We start from the raw sequence: 6141 nt of genomic DNA, 5'->3' as shown, positions 1-6141 counted from the left end.
AGAATGTACTGCACAGATTCTGTGACACGAAAAATGTAAATACACATATTCTGTCTCCATCTGGTTAAAACATGCTTTTAATCTAACAAGTTTTTTAATCATCAAGGAATACATGTTTAAGCAAAGATTAATTTTACAAATTCCTTCAGTAAATATTTTGAATCACAGAATATTAAAAATAGGTTTCCAATTCAAATTATGTCTAAATAGAAAGATAAACCCCATTAACTCTCAGTTTCACACAGAAGTTTGGATTTAAATCATTTAAGAAAGGTTGCTATTTTCTAGTTAAATAATAATCTTACGTATAAACTAGAATATCAAAATTTAGGCAGAAGTGTATCTTGATACTTCAGGAGAAGAATCAGTGTGTGAGGACATATCCTTTGCCAAAAGATTTTATTCTTTGTATGCTATTTTGGACAGAAGAATGTCATTAAGTTCAGAGTAAAATGTGCTCGACTAATAGAAGCTTTATATATTCCTTTGATTTACACTGTGTTATGTGATGATTGTGTTACTATTGTTGCGAATCCATGTATTATAGGAAGAAACTAATGGATGTATTTTCTTCAATCAATATGGCAACGTGTTTTCCCCATAGCAAATGTCAGGGCTGCCCCAGCCCCCCCATGACAAAACATAATGGAAGTTTTAAAGGACCGTGATTTTAATAAATACTTGCCTTCATTTGTGTGTGTGTGCGTGTGTGTGTGCGCGTGCGCACACGTGCGCATACATGTGCGTTCCCCCCATCACCAATATATATATTGAGAGAAGGGGGGTAAATCCAATTAGTTTGTTTTCCAACACTACTCTAATCATAAAATTTAGGTAGTAGTAACTTTGTGTTAGTGTTTTCCCTCCTCCCATTCACCCCCCAATGTTGATACTCACTTAACCTACTTGCAATTCTAAAGAAGTCAACACTTGATTGTGACAACGTTCAAAAGAATTTCCTCTGCCACTAGCACAGTAAAAAAACTTTCACCAATTAGTGCAGGAAAAAAGGAGGGAAAAGCCACAGTGCTGGCGCTCAAAGAGCCAGGCCTTGCGGCAAATCTGTCATGTCGAGAGGATTGATCAACAGGACGGCAATTTCTAATGGCATGTTGTCATGAAAAGTCAGCCACAGGGAGCCACCTGCTTTGCTCCTCACAGACAGCTAGGAGAGGAAGGAAGGAAGAGGGCGGGAGAGAGAGAAGAGGGGCAAGGTTCTCTCCATTCCTATCCCTGCCAGTTCCCTTTTGCTAACAATTTTGGTAAAGGTATCATGATTTTTCATTCAGTTGAAATATGTCAAGTCTCCAATCATATTACCCTTCCTCTAAGATTACAGTGGTTTGAAGGCTGACTCTTCCTTTTCCCTCAATCCCTTTTCCCCTCATTTTGCGAAGGGATAGAGGTACCTTCATTTGACCATACTCCCTCCTTGCTTTTGTCTACAATACTCCTTAGATCAGAAGACATCTATCATGGCTTTAAATCAACAAGAAGCATCCTGACTTAATAAAATCCAAGTTTGGAAGAGTCTGGAAGATGAAAGAGATGCAGGTGACACCATCAGACATTATTTTTCTGAGCCAAGCATTTAGCCAATTGAATGCATATGTAACTGCTCTTGGCCTCATACTTCCTGGGGCTTTGTCTGGTTGAGAAACAGTTCTGAAACTCAGGGTTTGTAGGCCATAATCTAATCCACCACAATCTACTCTGCTATCAGTATCCTCCTGTAATACTGGTGCTGTTAGTTATTTGTTGTAAATTTTTTTGCACTCGGTGCAACTCAGTACTTCATAACACCCTCCTACATCCCCTTGAAAACAGAAGACATTCTGCCTCTGAATACTCCTCTAGAAGGTATGATTTTCTCAGTATCCAAGACTCTGATTACCAACCACTCCAAAGAAAAGAATTAGTCCTTCCTCCTCCTAATGTCCTCCTCAATGGTTCCCTTGTCATTTCAAATGATGCTGTATTTGATTATTAGTACTACAAGATACTCTACCAGTACCAATCCCCAAAATGTCAAGCTACTGAAGGATACTAGAGGGGCCCAACACTACATCACAACATCTGAAAAACTGCTTCCCATTGACCTGATCTTAGAAAGTTGATGTGGTTGCTCTCCATAAAAGCCACTAACACAAAGGCCATCTTCTCCGTCTGCGTGAGGATGGTCCAAAATACAGTTGTGACCTCCTGTCCCTGGTAATTTTCATACTTTAAACACTCACAAATATACTACCCCTCAATCTACTTTGAACAAAAGAAAAAGAGTCAAATAAAAGTTAAAGAACTTTTAAGTTCATGAAACCAAACCCCACTTGGCATGCAAATCACGTACTGTAACCTTTTATTGGCGGAGCCTCTGGTCTCATCAGTCGATGAAATTCTCAGCCCGCGGCAACAGCTTAGCCGAGGGACACAGACCAATGAGAAAATATTCATTGTGTTAGCATTTCAAATGGCGAGAAAGGAAGAAGAAGCGCTACCTGATCAGTGCCCGTGGAATTAATTGGATATTCCAAGAATAATGTCTCTCACTGAAGATCCTTGGAGGCCAAGCGCTGGTAGAGACCACATTTTGTGCGGCGCCTTCAAAAAGAGACCGCTTGGGGGTCGTGGACATATTAGGGTTTTAGCGCATTTCCCTAAAGGCCAGAAGATAATCAGATGCACTGAACCAAACTCAACTAATCCAATCCATAATTATACACACAAATCCAATAAACTTTGCCACATAACTGGAAAATTAATCTATTATATTGAAACCTTCGATAAGTTTAAAACAAACAAACAAACAAAAACACCTTAAGGGGCACCATGGCTAAAATGTTTCTTTTGGAGGTAGAGACATGTGGCCAAGAACTTTATTATTTTTTGCTTGTAAGTTATAACCTTCTGTTATGTTCAAGGACTGACCTTAGTGCCAACATGGTTTCTTTATTCAGGGAGGGATTTGCGTTTCGGCTTTATTGCACATAACCTAAGCATCTGCAATGACCCTGACCAATATTAGTATATCTTTCCTTAAGACACATCTTAATCTAACCTTTTTAAGACTCTTTTGCTTTCAAACTCAAAACAGCATAAAAAATAAGCATTGTTGGTGGCACCAGGAGTCTGAACTAAGGGCCTGGCGTGGTCCGCAGCAATAGCCCCCTGGATAAACAGCTGCCGGTGAAACTAAATCACCATCGGAGACCAAAAGGTAAGGGGGGAAAAATGAGATTAGGAACTTTCCCAAATGTTCCATCTCTCCTATCGACCACTGGCCTAGCGTGAGGTGTCAATTTTGACTCCAAAGAGAGCACACGAATTCGCAGCGGTCCCATTATGCGGTCTCTGCTCTCATTGTAAATTCTGTCAACGAAGTCAATCTTATTAACTTCCGCACTGGTTCACACATGACATTTTCTTCAATTTTCTTGCTGACATCAAAAACATCAATTAGCAGCCCGAAAATAGGAAGGAACGAATGACAGCGCCTGATAACGTCGACTATTTGAAGCCAAGGGTAAATCTATTCTCCAGTTCTGAATGCGTTCATTACAATTGCATTTTCAAAGAAGACCTCCAAATAGCAAAGAAAATTAAATTTATCATCTAGAAATGCCTAGAAATTGTTTTTTTAATCCTATGTCTATCTCTCAATCCCAGAGCGTAATACAAAGTATCGCAATTGAGTTTTATGATAACATGCCACAACTTTAATAGAAAGTTTATAAAATATGCAGCCTGGACCACACTTACTATCAAATAGCAACCAAGGCTTGGGAATTAAAAAAAAAAAAACTTTCCCAACAGATTGCAGCCTTTCCTGGTAGGGCCCATCCATTTTCCTGGGTTCTCGCTATACTCCAGGCAAATGTGTAGGTGAACAAAAACATACACACACACACACACACACACACACACACACACACCCCAAATGACCAGTTGGTTGAAAAGTTTAAAAAAGTAAAAATAAAAGGCAACAAAGTTTGTTATTCAAAACCCAAATGTTTTTATGGAGAGTAACCAACACTCTTCCTCCCTATAAAACTAAGTAAGTCTTACTATCCACATACTGCTTTCTCTTCTCTAAGAAACAAGTTTCCAATAAAATTTCCCCGCCTCCCACTGATCACCTCAAGACAGACATATAAGCCATGTCCAAATAGTCAAAGCCGGAGACAAAACCATTATTCTTCTGCCCAATGTGCTTCACCTAATTATCACCCATTTCCTTTTAATTGACTTTTTTCTCTCCAAAATCAAACAAATAAATAATTAAAAAAAAAAAAAAAATCAAGGGTTCTCCCCTGGCCAGAAAATTAAAATGCCACCAGTAAATCCTCGAACCCGTCTGCTGGGCTGAGCCCAGCAAGTCCTGGAAATGGTTGGAAATGGACCGAAAGACACAGCACCAAAAAAAACCTTGGTTTTTGCAGTCTTAAGAGAAAAGCTTGTATTTATTTTATTATTTATTTATGGGGGTAAGGGGGTGGGGGCGAGCAAGCTAATGTGCCCGCTTTGTGTGCCGTATCACAGCTCCCAGAGAGGGAGGCGACGCAACTTCGGTGCCTGCCCCAGACACCGCCTCGGACTTGTGGCGGAGCAGAAACAGCAGCTACACCCTGGTAAACAGATTGCATTCCTGCGGCCCATTGATTTTTTGATCTTTTGACATTTTTTAGTTGCTTCCATTCCCTTCCTTGTCTTTTCTTCAATGTCACAAAAGACAAAAAATGTCTAAACAATTGAGGGCAGAGATATCTATTAGCTGTCAGACCGCCGTTTCCCGGCATTGACTAAGCGCGCACCACAAAGAATGCCGAGAACTGGTAAGATGACAAATTATATCTTTTTTTTTTCCTTAAATAGGGATAATCATATTCCAATACCTTGCCTTCTCCTAGCCAACCAAAACGTGCTGTGAGAGAAGGGAAGGAAATCTCATTGTATCCTGTTCTGTAATTTCTATTATGTTAGCTATATTTGTTGGGGGGAGAAAGAGAGAGAGAGAGAGAGAGAGAGAGAGAGAGAGAGAAAAAGAAAATCCCTTCAAGGAAGGTAGCAACATATTTCAGGTTGCAGCATCTAGGAGAAGCAAAGCATATCTTCCTGATTATTTTCCCCGAAGAACTGCTTCCATAGTGCAAGTACCACATTAATAAAAGAAACAATTTGTTATACTTAGGGATGAAAGACTGTTAGAGAATGAACTGATGTCCCCTAAGTTATTTGTTTCCCCCTGAAGACAAGCAAAGCCGTTCTTTCAAAGCAGTTAAATTGTAGATTTGATGTACGGCCAACCTCAACTTTCTAAAACCTAAAATCTGAAACGTATCATTCCCATTAAATAATGCCCCGACAGGAATGCTTTAAATATTGTTTCAAATGGGTTCTCTCTGCTTGTGATTTGACTGCAACGAACATGTTGTACATCTATGATTTCAACGTTAAAATTCAAAACACACTCATACTGCGTTTTCCTTCAAAACCAATAATCAACAATTTATGGACAAGAAAGCTAAAATGGATAACTTTGCACTTGCATTTGAGAAGATTAATGATTTTCTTTCAAGAAAGCAGTGTGTTAAGAACATTAGCTTTCAACATTTATTTTTGTATGTAATAAAAAATATTAAAATGTTTGATTTAAAATCTATTTACCTAGATTATCTATGAATCTATTTTATAAGGAAAGACTATTTAACCCTTTTTAAAAAATAGGCCCAAATGGGTAGGATGTACTTTGGGGGTAGTGGGGGAAAGGCACCAAAAAAAAAGAAATGTTTCCATTTACAGTAACTACCTTGTAATCTTATAAACAACGATTTCAGAAATAAGCAAAGGATCCCCAGGCTTAATCTGTACTTTTATTTCTATTTTATATACATAGACTCCTACTTGACATTTAACATTTAATGTTTATTTTCCTGTTTCCAAATATGCTTTTAACAGAGGCTACATATTTTAAGACACTGGCAATGTTTGCCCTATAATACAACAAGGGAAAATATTAATTAGGTCTAATTTAGATTATAAGTGATAAAATATAACTAATTCAAATTCAGAGGGAACAAAGCCCTATTATGCTTTTAGGAATTGTATACGATAACACTACAATACTTGAGAGTATCGAATCTATGA

At 38.4% G+C, this 6141-nt stretch overlaps 1 protein-coding gene across 40 annotated transcripts in view; it reads right to left on the bottom strand.

Moving 5' to 3' along the window:
* TCF7L2 (transcription factor 7 like 2) overlaps window positions 1–6141 on the bottom strand; it is a 218305-nt gene that overhangs the window by 45522 nt on the left and 166642 nt on the right. Inside the window, exon 1 of one of the 40 annotated variants that reach the window (XM_050804406.1) lies at window positions 1–5603. This exon is cut by the window's left edge and continues 4393 nt beyond it. The exons of the other annotated variants lie outside the window; for them this stretch is intronic. The gene's annotated coding sequence lies outside the window, so the exon portion shown is untranslated. Of the gene's footprint in view, window positions 5604–6141 lie in introns of those variants that run through there. 40 annotated transcript variants of the gene reach the window in all.

This window comes from Macaca thibetana, chromosome 9 (genome assembly GCF_024542745.1).
Source record: "Macaca thibetana thibetana isolate TM-01 chromosome 9, ASM2454274v1, whole genome shotgun sequence".
NCBI classification, from domain to species: domain Eukaryota; kingdom Metazoa; phylum Chordata; class Mammalia; order Primates; family Cercopithecidae; genus Macaca; species Macaca thibetana.
The sequence above is the reverse complement of the archived record's forward strand: the minus strand, read 5'-3'. Positions and strand labels throughout refer to the sequence as shown.